This window comes from Euphorbia lathyris, chromosome 7 (genome assembly GCF_963576675.1).
Source record: "Euphorbia lathyris chromosome 7, ddEupLath1.1, whole genome shotgun sequence".
Lineage (NCBI taxonomy): Eukaryota > Viridiplantae > Streptophyta > Magnoliopsida > Malpighiales > Euphorbiaceae > Euphorbia > Euphorbia lathyris.
In genome coordinates, this window is record NC_088916.1 from 78,868,275 (window position 1) to 78,886,416 (window position 18,142).

An 18,142-nucleotide genomic window follows, 5' to 3' on the forward strand; every position below is an offset into this window, starting at 1 on the left:
CGGGGACATAGTAAGAACGAGAATAAATATATCGTTTCGTGGGGATCCTCTTACCCATCCCTGCCTTCACGGAGATCCCCGCAAATTCATCGATCAATTCCCTGTTTAACATTTGTTTTTTGTTTTTTTATATCTTTTTGTGATTTTTTTAATTTGTAATTAGGTTAGGTCAATTTTATTCTTCCTCCGTCACTCAAACTATGTGTTATTCTTTGTCGTTATATCATACCAAATGTCAAGAAAATGAAGAAAAAATAGAATAAAAAAATTATATATAAGAAAACAAAACGAAACAAGGAAGGGGGACAAAAAAAAACCGTTTAGTTCGGGGATGGGGAATCCCTAATAGATCGGGGAGCAGGGATGCGGAATATAATCCCCGCACCACTCCGTTTACATCCTTATTGCCATCTAATAAGGCTTGAAATTATATATCTTTTACTAATGAAAAAACTTAATGATAGTTGAAATTGCACCACCGTTTGTTAAACATTAGACTTTATATTGCTTTGTTTAATACATAGATGATAAATTCGCATTCCTCTAATAATTAAGGCTAAATGCACCATTATATTGAAATTTCATGGTTATCACCCAATTTCAATTTGACTCATTATTTAACTTTGAATTTTATCTCAATAAATTCACTATCGCGACTTTAAAAATAAAAAAAACATCAGAAAAGTGACATGATTTCCACATTAGCAGCAGTCAACATTCACGCTGACCGAAACGATACGTGACTGCCATGTGTCGATGATTTTTTATTAAAAATAAATAAATTAAGTTTTTAAAACTTCAACTCAAATAAAACTCACCCGAGTTAGCTTTATCTGGTAAACAAGTTGGCTACTGATGATATGGAAGCTGCATCATATATTCGATGTATTTTTTCCCTTGAAATCGATAGAGATACTTTATTAAGACAAAATTCAAAATTGAATGATTATATATAGGGCTGTAATCGAGCCGAGCCGAGCCGAGCTTTGACATGCTCAAGCTCGGTTCGTTATAAAATTAACAAGCTCGAGCCCGAGCCGAGCTTGCTATAAATTAACGAGCTCGAGCCCGAGCCAAGCTTTGGCTTGCTCAGCGAGCTCGAGCTCGAGCCCAAGCCAAGCTTTGTCTTGCTCAGCGAGCTCGAACCGAGCTTCGAATTGTTTCGAACCCAAACTCTTCTTTGGACTTAGTTCATTAAGAAAATTATCTAACCATGAATTGTTTGTGAGTAAATCGTTAATTATATTTGTGAATTTTGCTTGCAAATAACTCTTTAATTGTGTGTATAAACAAACTCACAAGCAAAATTCGTGAATAAATAAACAAGATACTTACAAATAGTTCGTCAATTACTCATTTATTATGTTTGGGAACGAATTCATCTAATAGCAAATGAAATAATATTAAATTTAGATATTTATGAACTAACACAAAACTATATGGTTTTCTACAAAATTAAAAATTGTTCATAAATGTTCTAATCGAGCATGCTCGCGAGCTTTCGAACCGAGCTTTGGCCTACTCAAGCTCGACTTGTTTACGAACCGAGCCAGTAAATCGTACTCACGAGCGGTTCGTTCACAAATCGAGCCGACTATCGAACCGCTCACAAGTTGCTCCGCCCTAGTTATAGAGAGAGAGAAATTGAAATAAAGTGAACATTTTGATATATCATAAAAGTTTCTTCGACCAATTGTGCATTTAATTCCTAATAATTATTTAGGATTTGTCATTTATTCCAATTTGTACCTAATCCCTAGAGTTGAGTTTAACACATCTAATTACGTAATTAACAAAGTAATCAAAGAACATGATTGATGAAACATGTGACGGTGACGTCGCTAGCTGTATCTCTGGCTTCAGGTTTTATCTCTCTCTCTTGTCATTATTACTCACTGACGCTTTTCTAGTATTGCCGTACACAATGAAAATAAATTCCATTTAGGCTTTCAAAACTTATCTATTCATTTTGATAGTGTTGTCTATTGGTAGATAAATTGTCAAAATCGGTAAAGATAACAAAACTCAATGAATTCAAAAAGATTATCATCTTTACTAGGAGATTTGTGAATTAACCGTAATTTTACACTTTTTATACCAATTATCTAACACATTATATATTTGTAACTTTTCTAAAATATCTCAATCGTTTCATCTTCCTCTCTTCCTTTCTTTTTATTGTGCGAACTGAATTCGTTTTTTCATCATCTTGTCTCTTCTTCCTCTCTTTATTTATCTCTTCTTGTACGAATCGAATGCATCGTTCTTCATCTTCCTGTTTCTTCTTCCTCTCTTTGTTTCTTTCCTCTTGTGCGAATTGAAGGCATCGTTCTTCTGTGTTTATCATATGTTTATTGTCGATTTCAATGGCAAAAAAGCGGAAAGAAGGTAAGTATCTACTGTATTTCAACGTTCATTTTCCTCTCTTTCCAGAAAATGACTTCGAAGAATGAGTTTGTTTCACATTTTGCGAAGCCTGCGAAGCAAACTCATCCACTGAAGTAGTATTTTCTCCAGAAAATGACTTTGCAGAATGAGTTTGCTTCGCAGTTTTCGCAAAATGCGAAGTAAACTCATATTTATCAGGTTGTATTTCTCTTCGCATACTTCGCAAAATCGAATGCATCGTTCTTCATCTTCATGTTTCTTCTTCCTATCTTTGTTTCTTTCCTCTTATGCGAATTGAAGGCATCGTTCGTCTGCGTTTATCATATGTTTATTGTCGATTTCGATGACAAAAGGCGGAAAGAAGGTAAGTATCTAATGTATTTCTGTATTCATCTTCCTCTCTTTCCATAAAATGACTTCACAGAATGAGTTTGCTTCACATTTTGCGAAACCTGAAAAGCAAACTCATCCACTGAAGTAGTATTTTCTTCAGAAAATGACTTTGCACAATAAGTTTGCTTCGCATTTTTCGTAAAATGCGAAGCAAACTCATCCACTGAAGTAGTATTTTCTCCAGAAAATGATTTCATATAATGAGTTTGCTTCGCAGTTTCCGCAAAATGCAAAGCAAACACATATTTGTCAGGTTGTATTTCTCTCCGTAGACTTCGCAGTTTCACTTGCTGCGAAGCGTTTCTTTCATTATTTCCCTAAAATGACTTAATTTTTGTGAAAGTTGAATACAAAGGCATCAAATTCAAGTATTCGTTTAGTTTGAATACAAATACATTAATCACAATTGGGGGTGATTGGATTGTGATGAAGAAAGTGAAGACCAAATTAACTAGAGAGCAAATATTGTATTTTTGGGTTTAGGGTTTACTATAGTACACTAGTGCTCATGCCATTGCTGGAAGGCATACACTTGGTACATTCACTAATCAGCTTCAAACTTCCTTCAATGAGTCTCGTGTACTTACTGATCCAATAACTGATCACCAGGGAAGTACTTAGTTTATGGTTTGATGTTTGAATTATTGTTGCAATCTTATTGTAAATTTTGATAATATTTTGCTTTGATGTCTTTTGGTTATATAGGGGTTTAAGGTTTAGTTGTATTCCAAACGACATGGATTATTGTTGCAATTTTGTTGTAAATTTTGATAATGTTATGTTTTGATGTCATTTGGCTATACATGTTGTTTACTTGTGTATATTTTAGGCAAATAACAAAATATACTACTTCGCATTTTTCGCAAGCTGCGAAGGGAAATACTAATTCTCGTAGGGCTCTTCGTGATTCCTGCAAAGGGAAATACTACTTCTCTTGGGGTTGCTTTTTACTCAGACCTTCAACCTCGGCGCCATTGATGATTTTAGAGGGGGAGTTAGGGGACTTGAGCACCCATTGGTAGCTGAAAAATAGCGACAATTCGATAGAAATTGTGTATGATGCTTTAGTTTTTTTTAATATAAAAACACCGAAAAATAATCAATTTAGCACATATAAATCATGAGAGACCATCACAAACATTCTATATCAGTGATTTCGGAATCCATCCACCAATTCCAAACCGAGTCGTTACAAAACATCACTGCTCGGTACTATGGCCGTCGAAACCACCCCTACCAAGGATGGTTTTTAGCCACTCCGACCATTGGAACTAGTTAGATTATGGATGGTTTCGGTCTTGTGTTTCTGACAAATTAAGGTTCGGAGTGGTTAATTAACTCATTGAATTTGTATTTAATTACAAAAATCCAACATGATTAATATATAATAGGCGATAAATTTCCCTAATTCTTACTTTTGTAGTTCAAATCTAGCTTAATTTTGAGAAGTTTTACATTGGTACGTAAGATTTGATTGTGGACCACTCAGATGATAACACCTATATACGGAAAAAATTTGAGCATGTTCAATTTAGTAAAAAAACCACATGTACGAGTACAATTGGCTCCCAACAAACCAATTATATATTCACCTTGCTCGGTACCACTATTTCCGAACGAGTCGTTACAAAACATCTTTGCTAGTGAATCTTAAACCGTTCGTTGTTCAAATCACAATGCAAAGTTCAAGAGTAATAGCTTCACACTAAAAACATAAAATTATAATGGGATAAGGTACTAAAATAGGTTTATGATTTTTGAGAAAGTATCAATTTAAACTCCACATATAAAATAGCATTAATATGGACTTAACGTTTAAAAATTATACAAATTTAGGCATCGATAACGGAACATGATACGTCATTCATATTACTTTGTTAAGTTCTGTTAAACATTAAGCCTATATTTATGCTATTTTGTACGTTGAGCTTAAATTGATATTTCCATAAAATCATAGGTGTATTTTAATACCTTATCCCATTTAGGGTGCAAACGAGCTTGTCTAGTTCGCAAACTGTTTGAGTTCAGCTCGGTCAAAATTCGTATCGATTGGGCTCGGTTCGAGTTCAAGATCGGCTCAAGCATTAATGAGCCCAAGTCTGAGCTTCTTTGGATCTGGCTCGAAAGCTCGTGAGCATGTTCGAGTTAATTTTGTACTTTTTTATTAGCTTTTTTAAGGGATAAAGTACCAAAATAGGCCTATGGTTTTTGGGAAAGTATCAATTTAGGTTTCACGTACAAAATAGCACCAGTATAGGCTTAACGTTTAAAAAATGTCATAATTTAGGCATCGATAACGGAGTGGACACGTCATTTCTATTACTCCGTTAAGTTCTAGTTTCTCCCTCCACATACAATTGACAGAACTTAACAGAGTAATATCAATGACGTGTCTCGTTCCGTTATCGATGCCTAAATTGGTACCCTTTTTTAAACGTAAAAAGCCTATATTGGTGTTATTTTGTACGTGAAACCTAAACTGATACTTCCCCAAAAACCATATGCTTATTTTGGTACCTTATCCCTTTTTTTTAATTAGTAACTTTGAACCATACATAAATGTTTGGTCCAAAACTTATTCTCAAATTATATGATTGTAGATTACATTCTATACTTGTAAAATCTTATTACTTTGTTTAAATTTATTGTAGATTATATGTTATATTTGTTTTTTGAAGTTTAAATTTTGTATTCTTCATTAAAAGACTGATTTTGAATAACAAAATGTTAATCAAGTACATTAAAAAAAATGTTTAAAAAAACATTCAAAATGAGCTGTTCGACGAGCTTCGAGCTTGAAATCGAGCCGAGCTCCAAAATTCTAGACTCAGCAAGATTCGAGCTCAAGCCAAATCTGATCTATAAATTTCCCGAGCCGAGCCGAGCTGCTCCTGTTCGGTCTCGGTTCGTTTGCACCTCTAATCCCAATGATAATGAGTGATTGTTAACTTATTAGGATTATACATGGGTACAAAGGGTATATAAATGAGTTGAACATTTTCTAGTGGAGGCTGGTGCAATTGAATTTAATGGCGGGCGAGGAGGATTTGGGGAAAAACAGTTGAATAGTAATAGTCGGTAATAAAACGACAACGAACCGGTTGGTGTCACGTCGTTTGTCTCCCTCATCTACGACCTATAGGACCCAGTCCCTTCCCTTTTACTAGGTCCTCCCTCATTTAGTCTCTCATTGCATAATGTTGGTCTAATGTTAAATGCACCATTACTCCCTGAACTTATATGATTGTTCAAAATGGCACTCAATTTCAATTTATATTGATAAAATCATTCAACTTTGAGTTTTGTTTCAATTAGATCACTTCGGCGATATCCGTGATTAAAACGGATCGGAATGATAACATTTGTGACACATCAGCATCAGTCAACTCAAATCTCTAACCGACACGAGACATGATATTCATGTATGTGCCACCTGACAACCACGTGTCGGTTAATTTTATACATTGATAACACATCAGCGTGAGTCAACTCATATTTCTGACCGAAACGACACGTATGTGCCGCCTGAAAACCACGTGTCGTTTAATTTTAATGGAGAAAAAACAAAATTTATTTTTTTCATAAAAAAACCGAGATATGGTTGTCTCGTATCGTTTCGATTAGAAATCTGAGTTGATTTTTGCTGACGTATCAGTCGTGGCATCATTCTGATGTCGTTTAACCACTGAAATTGATAGAGTGATCTAATCGGACAAAATTCAAAGTTAAGTGACCATTTTAACACAAATATGTAAGTTCAGCGATCAACATTGCATTTAACCGTTGGTCTAACCTATACTTAGCTAAAATTTCAACTTTAAAAGTTTGAAATTACAATCCATTCTTATCCGATTTTATTTAATAACCCATATTTCTTAATATGATTTATTAGAAATAGAAAATAGCAGACAAAGTGTTCGTCATGTGTAGAGAGATGTGCATAATGCGGTAAGAACCGCAAAACCGAATCGCATAAAAATTCAATTTTCGGTTCAGTTTTATTATCATTCGATTCAGAATTGTTTTAATTTTTTAAGATATTTCGGTGTCTAGTTCGGTTCGTTTTACAAAAAAATACTAAAAATCCCGAACCGAACCGATTATCTGTACAATAATGCAAATTATTCCCTCATATGTTGTTTATATTTGCCCCCTGAACTTGTCCAAAATAGTTGATTGACCCCCTGAACTTTCAAAGTGTCTCGATAGCCCCCTAAACTTGCATAAAATGTTCAGTTAGCCCCCTGAACTTGAATAAAATGTAACCAATTAATCATTCGGTTGTAAAAAAGTAAGTTAAATGCGGAAGATATGTTACACGTGCCTTAAAATGTTATTACATACTTCACAAAATAGATTAAAACATGTTAAAAAAGAATTACTTACATATTCAACTATATAACATTTTCTTTTTTAATATTATAATCGCATACCCCGATCTTGATCGTTTTACTTTTTTAAGATGCGTGCAACATATCTTCCGCATTTAACTTACTTTTTTACAACCGAGTGATTAATTGATTACATTTTATGTAAGTTCAGGGGGCTATCGAGACACTTTGAAAGTTCAGGGGGTCAATCAACTATTTTGGACAAGTTCAGAGAGCAAATGATGTATTAAGCTATTATAATAAGATACAATTTTTTTAAGGGATAAGGTACCAAAATAGGTCAAAGTTTTTTGGAGAAGTACCAATTTAGGCTCCACGTTCAAAATAGCATCAATATAGGCTTAACGTTTACAACATAACATCAATTTAGGCTTAACGTTTACAACAGCAAATTATTAGAAGCACCCGGTTCTCCATATCAAATAGAGGACCTCTCATACATATTTTGACACGTGTAACATGGACCCACAAATATTATAAGAGGCCCCACTATTTTAATTATTACGTGGGTTACCATACACGTGTCCAAATGTGAACTGGGGGTCCTCCAAGTAACATGGAAGACCGAGTGCTTAATATAAGAACTCGTTTACAACATAGCATCAATTTAGGAATTACTAACAGAACGTGGCACGTCATCCGTTAAGTCTACCAACTCAGCGTCACGTCATATAAGGTACCAAAATAGGCCTAAGGTTTATAAAAAAGTATCAATTTAGGCCTCACGTACAAAATAACACCAATATAGACTTAACGTTTACAAAATAATATGAATTTAAGCTTAACGTTTACAAAATATATCTCATTTAACCTAAACGTCACAATTAATCATATTATATTATTTCTCTGTTAACTTTATATGTTATCATTTTTATTTAGTTATATTTTCTTATTAATTAATTATTATTCTTGCCAATTAAGACCTTGTATTTGTTGATTAAAAAAAACCTTATATATAATGACCCTGAATTTTATAATTCATTTTCTATCTCTATTATTTCATAAAAAGTACCCAGTTTTATTAGTATTTATCTTATTTTAAAGTAGTTTTCCTAAAACTACCCACTTTTTCGTAATAAACCCTAAAAGAAAAAAAAGGGAAAGAAAAGTCTGCTTATCTTTTTGGGTTCAAAGAGTCGCCGCCTCTTTTTTTGTTCTTTCCTTCGTTTGCGTAGTTCCCCTTGTGAATATTTTTAAGAAAAGCTCTCAGGTATCCAGGTTAGCATCTACATTTTATCTACTCAGTCTTTTTAACTAGATGTGATTAGGACTCTGTTGATTTGAAGGTTGTCTTTTCAATTACTCTTTTCAATTACCATCCGCAGAACTTTACACAGCAATGGTGAAGTGCTTTTTCTTAATTTAATATTCTTTTCTAGGCTAAGTTTTATAATGATTAATTTCAACCTCTTCAAGCATATTTTATATATATATATATATATATATAAAAGGAGGTTTTGTCCTTTACATTTTTATTGGGTTTTGCGAAATTCTATATCCTGAACCAAGTGAAGGACTTTATTATACCCATATTTTAATATACAATTAATAAGGTGATGCCATCAATTGCTATGGAATTAATTAATTCTCATGTTTTAATCCATTACTCATTTCATGAATTAATTATGGTTAGTTTTATATTTTTTTTTTACCTTGTGTTCTTTTAATTAGCAACCCATATTTAAAACTCAACCTTCATTCCTTAGATCCATTACCTTTAATTCAAATCAGTTTAGAGTAATTTAATTTGTTCCCATCATTCTTGATCTAGGAACTTCAGAATTTTCCACGGACGCTTAACTGACAGGCAGTCGTGATCTTAGACCAAATATTCCTTCGGTTTAAATTCCAGGTGAGTGGTAATTATAGTACATGACCCTATTTGATTGAAATATCAGACTGAAAAACGGTTTATCAAAAATTAGCATTTGACTGTATATTTTCTTTCATAAAAACGTATATTTTGAACCTGGTGTTTACTAAATATCCTTAGTATTAGAGCGTATCTTCCGGGAACAGGCCTTTATATTCGATTTGTTTTATTATCAGTTACTCTGAAATTATTAAAATTTGATTTGATATGATCTGTACCTTCTGATACGCGATTTATCGCAGTTATTACTTTTATTTTTGAAATCTGATAATTTGTTCAATCAGTTATGATTTTCTGATTTATATATGTATATTACATGTTTTCAAACTGGTACAAGTGCTCAGTATATCTATATCTGTTATCTGGCCTCTCACCGATCTTCATAACATTAGGACTTTACATTTGTCTTTGAGGCAGGTTGTCAGTTGTCAGTTTGTCGTCAGTTGTGTCAGCATTAGAGTCATGCATAAGATCGGTGAAGGCAATTATCTGTTATCTATATCTGTTATTGGTAGCGCTTACCATTTATCTGGCCCTAGTGGTGTGCAGTATCACCACTCTGTTACACTGTACCATGTGTTTTGAAGCTTTTGCCTTATTTTCTGATTATTCTAATTTTTGATATTTTGAAAGGCTTTAGTATTATATTTGACAATTGATTTCCAGTATTTGAATCGATTATATTATTTTGACCCTTTGGTTTAACTGATTTTGAAATACTATATTTCGAACTATATTTGCCATGATTTAAAAGTATCAGCTTGCCTGCCTGTTCCCTTTCTGTTGTGTGCTGTAGTTACTGCTCACTGAGGTTTTCGCTCGTATAGACGAAAATCTCATACCACGTTGAATATTTCTTTTTCAGATTAAGGTCCATGTTCGTGAGGTAACCCTTGGATTGATGTTGAAGGAGACTGCTCAATGATTTAGCTTTATCTTATTTTTGGAGACTTTTGATTATTAAGATTTGACTTGAATAGTTTGATTCTTTTAAGGTTTATTGATGTAATTGAGATGATTTTGATATTCTATTAGTAAATTTTGGAATTTCTATTAGTTTAGAATTAAGGCTAGCATAGATTAAAGATTACTTAATTTATGCGCCGGTCATGGCCTGGTTTGGGTCGTGACAAAGGTGGTATCAGAGCCTAGGTTTGGGTTCTTATAAACTTACTGTATAGGATTCACGTGTTCTGTTTGTACCCCTTATCTTGCATATCTATCTGGGTCTTCCTATTTACTCATTTTCAATATCTCATTTGCTAAAGTGTCTAACTCTGCTGCATGGATAGGTAATCATGCCTCCTAAAGGAAGAAAAAGAGGCAAGAATACGGTTAATGTTAGTACTAGGAGTAGGGTGACTGTTGAGAATTCATCCCAACTTGATGGGGGAGCTTCGCACCCTATTGGAGGAGCAGCTCCAGCATCTGGACCAATATTGCAACCAGCTGGAGGGTCATCTCAGCCTACTCGTACAGCTTCAGCCTCTCAGCCTGCTCAAATATCTAACACTGATTTGTCTGCTGGATTGCAAGGGGTCTTTCAAGCAGTTGAAAGGCTAACAAATATGGTAGGGGAAAACAGACAACCAAGAACTACAGGATCTGCTACACCTAATGATAGAGCTCAATTACAGGATCTCAGTGACTTCTTGAGGTTACAACCTCCAAAGTTTTCGGGTGAGGATTCTGTAACAGATCCTATAGATTTTTTGGATGCTATGGACAGATGTTATGAGGTCTTGGGGTGCACCAGTGCTAGGATGGTATTGTTAGCAGGGAATCAGTTACAAGGAGTGGCACGTAGTTGGTACCTTTCCAAGAGAGGGAATGGACTTGATAACGCTTTCCTTTGGCCACAGTTCCGTGATTCTTTCTTAGAGAGGTTCCTTCCTCCCAGTGTTAAGGAAGCTAAAGCTTTAGAGTTTGAAGTGCTGAAACAGGGTGGTATGACTGTGAGTGAATATGAAATGAAATTCACTCGACTTGCTCGTTTCGGTGAGCATCTTATTCCAACTAAGGAGAGGAAGGCAAGGAGGTTTGAGAGGGGACTTCGGGACAGACTGTTAGACCGAATTGCTCCTTTACAATTGTCTAGCTTTGAGGAAGTGGTGGATCGATCCAGGCAGATGGAGATGTTTGATGATCAGCGTAGGGCTCGTGATCAGAACAAACGTGCTCGATATGACAACCAGAGTGGTCAGCATAGTAGGGGAAGTAACTATTCAGTATCTCATGGGTCCCATTCCTTAACTGGCCAAGGAGGGCAATACTCCAAGAATAATCAGAGATATGGTCAGAGAGCTCAATCCACTAGTAGTCAGAATAGTCAAAGTTCCTCTAGACCGTCATTCCCTACTTGTCAGCTTTGCGGTAAATTTCATGGTAACTCTCCATGCCATCGAGCAACTGGGGCTTGTTTTGGTTGTGGTCAAGTGGGACATAGAAGAAAAGATTGCCCAAGCAGTAACACAACACTAGCTGTGGGTCAGGATACAGTTTCTGCTCCTTTTATCGGCACTCAGCCATCTTCTCAGTATGGTGGTAGAAGCCAGAGTTCAGGAGGTCGAGGTTAGGGTGGTCGAGGTCCCAATTCAGCTCATAATCATGCAACAGCAGGTCGAGGTCAGTCTAGAGCCTTTGCCCTGACACAGCAGGATGCTCAGGCATCTAATGCAGTGGTGACAGGTACCATTTCTGTATGTTCATTTGATGCTAGAGTTTTGATTGATCCTGGTGCTACACATTCCTTTGTTTCTCCTTGTTTTTCTATGAAATTTGGTGTACCACCCACTATGTTAGATTGTCCGTTATCTGTGGCAACGCCTATAGGAGATGTCCTTGACATAAATCTAACTTTTAAGAATTGCTTAGTAAAAGTAGGGGAAAGGGAACTCTTAGCTGATCTTGTATTACTTGAAATGTTAGATTTTGATGTGCTTTTGGGAATGGATTGGTTAGCCTCATATCATGCCTCTTTAAATTGTTATAGCAAGTTAGTAACTTTCAAAATTCCTAGGGAGATAGAATTTCAATTTCAAGGAGATCGTAGCATGGCTCCTCATAGTCTTATTTCTGCTATTACTGCAAGAAGATTGTTGTATAAGAACTGTGAAGGGTTTCTAGCTTATGTTAAGGATACTCAAGCCAAGGGTATCGAGTTGGAGAATGTTGATGTGGTGAAAGAGTTTATTGACGTCTTTCCTGAAGATTTGACAGGTTTGCCACCTGAGAGAGTAATCGATTTCTGTGTTGACTTAGCACCCGAAACAAGACCCATATCTATGCCTCCTTACCGAATGGCTCCTGCTGAACTAAAGGAGTTGAAGGAACAACTGCAAGACTTGCTTGACAAAGGGTTCATCCGCCCTAGTGTCTCTCCTTGGGGTGCTCCTGTGTTGTTTGTGAAGAAGAAGGATGGATCAATGAGACTGTGCATTGATTATCGACTGTTGAACAAGGTCACAATACATAACAAATACCCTCTTCCTCGAATTGATGATCTATTTGATCAGCTCCAGGGTGCAAAATACTTTTCTAAGATCGATCTGAGGTCCGGTTATCATCAATTGAGGGTTAAAAATGTTGACATACCTAAGACAGCTTTCAGGACTAGGTATGGTCACTATGAATTTCTAGTGATGCCTTTTGGTCTCACTAATGCTCCTGCAGCTTTTATGGATCTAATGAATAGGGTGTTTAAGCCCTTCCTTGATCATTTTGTGATAGTGTTCATAGATGATATTCTGGTGTATTCTAAAAGTAAAGAAGAACATGAGCAGCATCTGAGGCTTGTTCTTCAGACTTTAAGAGAGAACCAGTTGTATGCTAAGTTTTCAAAATGTGAATTCTGGTTGGATAGTGTCGCATTCTTAGGGCACGTAGTATCCAAGGATGGGGTGAGTGTTGATCAGAAGAAGGTTGATGCCGTTCTTCACTGGCCAAGGCCTAGTTCAGTGTCGGAGATTCGAAGTTTTCTTGGGTTAGCAGGTTATTATCGACGTTTTGTGCAAGACTTTTCTCGAATAGCTTCTCCTTTAACCAAGTTAACCCAGAAGAATGTGAAGTTTCAGTGGTCAGAAGCATGTGAGAAGAGTTTTGAAGAATTGAAAGTTCGTTTGACTTCAGCACCAGTGTTAGCCCTTCCATCTGGATCCGGGGGCTACACAGTGTTTTGTGATGCTTCAAGGGTTGGTCTGGGATGTGTATTGATGCAACATGGGCATGTGATTGCATATGCTTCTCGCCAATTAAAGCAACATGAACAAAATTATCCAACTTATGATTTAGAAATGGCAGCAGTGATCTTTGCCCTAAAGATATGGAGACATTACTTGTATGGGGAGACATGTGAAATTTTCACTGACCATAAAAGTCTAAAATACATCTTTGATCAGCGTGATTTGAATTTGAGGCAGAGAAGATGGGTGGAGTTTCTCAAGGATTATGATTGCACAATTCAGTACCATTCAGGAAAAGCAAATGTTGTAGCAGATGCTTTAAGTAGGAAATCTCTAGGTAGCCTAGCTCATCTTTCTGTAGTGAGGAGACCTTTGATTGGTGACATTCATGAATTGATTGACCAAGGAGTAGAATTTGAGGCAACATCTGAAGCGTTAGTAGCTCATTTTCATGTTAGACCTATTCTATTAGATAGAATCAAGGCAGCGCAACAAGAAGATCCTCAATTGTGTAAAGTTAAGGATGATGTTTGTCAGGGTAAGGTTCAAGACTTCATGATTGGTGATGATGGAGTTCTTCGTTATGGGACTAGACTGTGTGTTCCTAGTGTTGATGATTTAAAAAGGGAAATTTTGGAGGAAGCACACTGTTCGGCTTATACAGTTCATCCTGGTTCCACTAAGATGTATAGAGATTTAAGAGAATTATACTGGTGGAGTGGAATAAAGAGAGATGTTGCAGACTTTGTTGCTAAATGCCTTACTTGTCAACAAATCAAGGCAGAACATCAGAGACCGTCTAGGTTGCTCCAACCATTACCTATTCCTGAGTGGAAGTGGGAGAATATTGCTATGGACTTTGTGGTAGGATTGCCTCGTACTAGGGAAGGGTACGATTCCATTTGGGTGATAGTCAACCGTTTAACTAAGTCAGCTCATTTTCTTCATGTGAAGACAACCTATGATTTCTCTAAGCTTGCTCAGTTATACATTGATGAGATTGTTAGACTTCATGGAGTTCCAGTCTCTATCGTGTCAGATCGTGGTGCTCAATTTACTTCTCGATTTTGGAAGAAATTTCAAGAAGCGTTAGGTATAAGACTCCAATTTAGCACAGCGTTTCATCCTCAGACCGACGGTCAGTCAGAGAGGACTATTCAGACTTTAGAGGATATGCTTCGAGCTTGTATCTTTGATTTTGGTCAAAATTGGGATCATCATTTGCCTTTGGTAGAGTTTGCTTATAACAATAGCTATCAAGCTAGCATTGAGATGGCGCCTTATGAAGCCTTGTATGGTCGTAAGTGTCGGTCGCCGATTTGTTGGGATGAGGTTGGAGAAAGGAGACTCACTAGACCTGAGTTGATACAGTTGACTTCAGATAAAGTTCGTGTTATTCGTGATAAACTCTTAACAGCTCAGAGTAGGCAAAAGAGTTATGTTGATCCGAGGCGCAAGAATGTAGAATTTTAGATCGGTGATCATGTGTTTCTAAAGGTCTCTCCGATGAAAGGAATCATGCGTTTTGGCAAGAAAAGAAAATTGAGTCCGCGTTATGTAGGCCCGTTTGAGATTCTTGAAAGGATTGGTGCAGTCGCATATCGTTTAGCTCTTCCACCTGATTTCTCTAAGGTTCATCCGGTATTCCACATATCGATGCTTAGGAAATATATTCCAGATACTTCTCATGTTTTGCAACCGCAAACTATACAAGTTAGAGATGATTTGTCATATGATGAGCAACCTATAAAGATTTTAGATAGTCAAGTTCGCAAGCTGCGTTCAAAAGAAATTCCTTTAGTTAAAGTTCTTTGGCAAAACCACTCTAGTAGTGAAGCCACTTGGGAGACCGAATCTGAGATGCGAGTTAGATACCCTCACTTATTCGATACGACAGGTTAGTGTCCTTGTAATTTAAATTCGGGGACCGAATTTCTTTTAGGGGGGAAGAATATAATGACCCTGAATTTTATAATTCATTTTCTATCTCTATTATTTCATAAAAAGTACCCAGTTTTATTAGTATTTATCTTATTTTAAAGTAGTTTTCCTAAAACTACCCACTTTTCCGTAATAAACCCTAAAAGAAAAAAAAAAGGGAAAGAAAAGTCTGCTTATCTTTTTGGGTTCAAAGAGTCGCCGCCTCTTTTTTTGTTCTTTCCTTCGTTTGCGTAGTTCCCCTTGTGAATATTTTTGAGAAAAGCTCTCAGGTCTCCAGGTTAGCATCTACATTTTATCTACTCAGTCTTTTTAACTAGATGTAATTAGGACTCTGTTGATTTGAAGGCTGTCTTTTCAATTACTCTTTTCAATTACCATCCGCAGAACTTTACACAGCAATGGTGAAGTGCTTTTTCTTAATTTAATATTCTTTTCTAGGCTAAGTTTTATAATGATTAATTTCAACCTCTTCAAGCATTATATATATATATATATAAAAGGAGGTTTTGTCCTTTGCATTTTTATTGGGTTTTGCGAAATTCTATATCCTGAACCAAGTGAAGGACTTTATTATACCCATATTTTAATATACAATTAATAAGGTGATGCCATCAATTGCTATGGAATTAATTAATTCTCATGTTTTAATCCATTACTCATTTCATGAATTAATTATGGTTAGTTTTATATATTTTTTTTTTACCTTGTGTTCTTTTAATTAGCAACCCATATTTGAAACTCAACCTTCATTCCTTAGATCCATTACCTTTAATTCAAATCAGTTTAGAGTAATTTAATTTGTTCCCATCATTCTTGATCTAGGAACTTCAGAATTTCCCACGGACGCTTAACTGACAGGCAGTCGTGATCTTAGACCAAATATTCCTTCGGTTTAAATTCCAGGTGAGTGGTAATTATAGTACATGACCCTATTTGATTGAAATATCAGACTGAAAAACGGTTTATCAAAAATTAGCATTTGACTGTATATTTTCTTTCATAAAAACGTATATTTTGAACCTGGTGTTTACTAAATATCCTTAGTATTAGAGCGTATCTTCCGGGAACAGGCCTTTATATTCGATTTGTTTTATTATCAGTTACTCTGAAATTATTAAAATTTGATTTGATATGATCTGTACCTTCTGATACGCGATTTATCGCAGTTATTACTTTTATTTTTGAAATCTGATAATTTGTTCAATCAGTTATGATTTTCTGATTTATATATGTATATTACATGTTTTCAAACTGGTACAAATGCTCAGTATATCTATATCTGTTATCTGGCCTCTCACCGATCTTCATAACATTAGGACTTTGCATTTGTCTTTGAGTCAGGTTGTCAGTTGTCAGTTTGTCGTCAGTTGTGTCAGCATTAGAGTCATGTATAAGATCGGTGAAGGCAATTATCTGTTATCTGTATTTGTTATTGGTAGCGCTTACCATTTATCTGGCCCTAGTGGTGTGCAGTATCACCACTCTGTTACACTGTACCATGTGTTTTGAAGCTTTTGCCTTATTTTCTGATTATTCTAATTTTTGATATTTTGAAAGACTTTAGTATTATATTTGACAATTGATTTCCAGTATTTGAATCGATTATATTATTTTGACCCTTTGGTTTAACTGATTTTGAAATACTATATTTCGAACTATATTTGCCATGATTTAAAAGTATCAGCTTGCCTGCCTGTTCCATTTCTGTTGTGTGCTGTAGCTACTGCTCACTGAGGTTTTCGCTCGTATAGACGAAAATCTCATACCACGTTGAATATTTCTTTTTCAGATTAAGGTCCATGTTCGTGAGGTAACCCTTGGATTGATGTTGAAGGAGACTACTTAATGATTTAGCTTTATCTTATTTTTGGAGACTTTTGATTATTAAGATTTGACTTGAATAGTTTGATTCTTTTAAGGTTTATTGATGTAATTGAGATGATTTTGATATTCTGTTAGTAAAATTTGGAATTTCTATTAGTTTAGAATTAAGGCTAGCATAGATTAAAGATTACTTAATTTATGCGCCGGTCATGGCCTGATTTGGGTCGTGACATTATATTTATCTTTCATCAATGATTTCATGACTCTTAAATTCCATGGGCTCATGTAACATATGCGAATTAAAAGTAATTGAAAATCCACAAAATTAACACTAGTTAAAATGATATTCATATTGGTACACAAAATATCAATTGTCAACTGACAACTCATCAAAAAAGTTACCATATAGCCACACAAAATCCAAAGTGCCTAATATCAGTTCTTTAATTTGTACCCTGCTAGAAAAATAAAATTATCCTTTTGACACAACTTAAATTGGATATATTTTGTGAACGTTAAACTTAAATTCGTATTATTTTGTAAACGTTAAGCCTATATTGGTGCTATTTTGTACGTGGGGCCTAAATTGATACTTTCTACAAACCTTAGGACTATTTTGGTACCTTATGCGACGTGGCGTTGAGTTGGCAGACTTAATGGATGACATGTCACGTTCTATTAGTAATTCCTAAATTGATGCTACGTTGTAAACGTTAAGCCTAAATTGATATTATGTTGTAAACGTTAAGCCTATATTGGTACAGTAAAACCTCTATATAGGAATACGTTTGGGACCGGACAATTTATATAACAATTGGGAGGTTATTCTTATATAGAGTTTGATACCCAAAAAAAAAAATCAACACTTAAAGTTTATAAATTTAACAACAATAAGAACTCTGTAATTGGAAGAGTTTTGAGTTTAGTTTAATAAAACAAATTAATGTTTAGCATATAAAGTCTACGAGTTTTATTTCCAATACCTAAAGAATTGGAAGAGTTTTGAGTTTAGTTTCCAATACATAAAGAAAAGAGTTTTATGGGAAAATTGTAAGAATTTATAGTTAAAGTTGGAATTTGTGTGCCAACTCATATTTAATCTCAATAATTTTTAAATTTTGTAATAAATTTTGTTTAAATCCTTAATACAT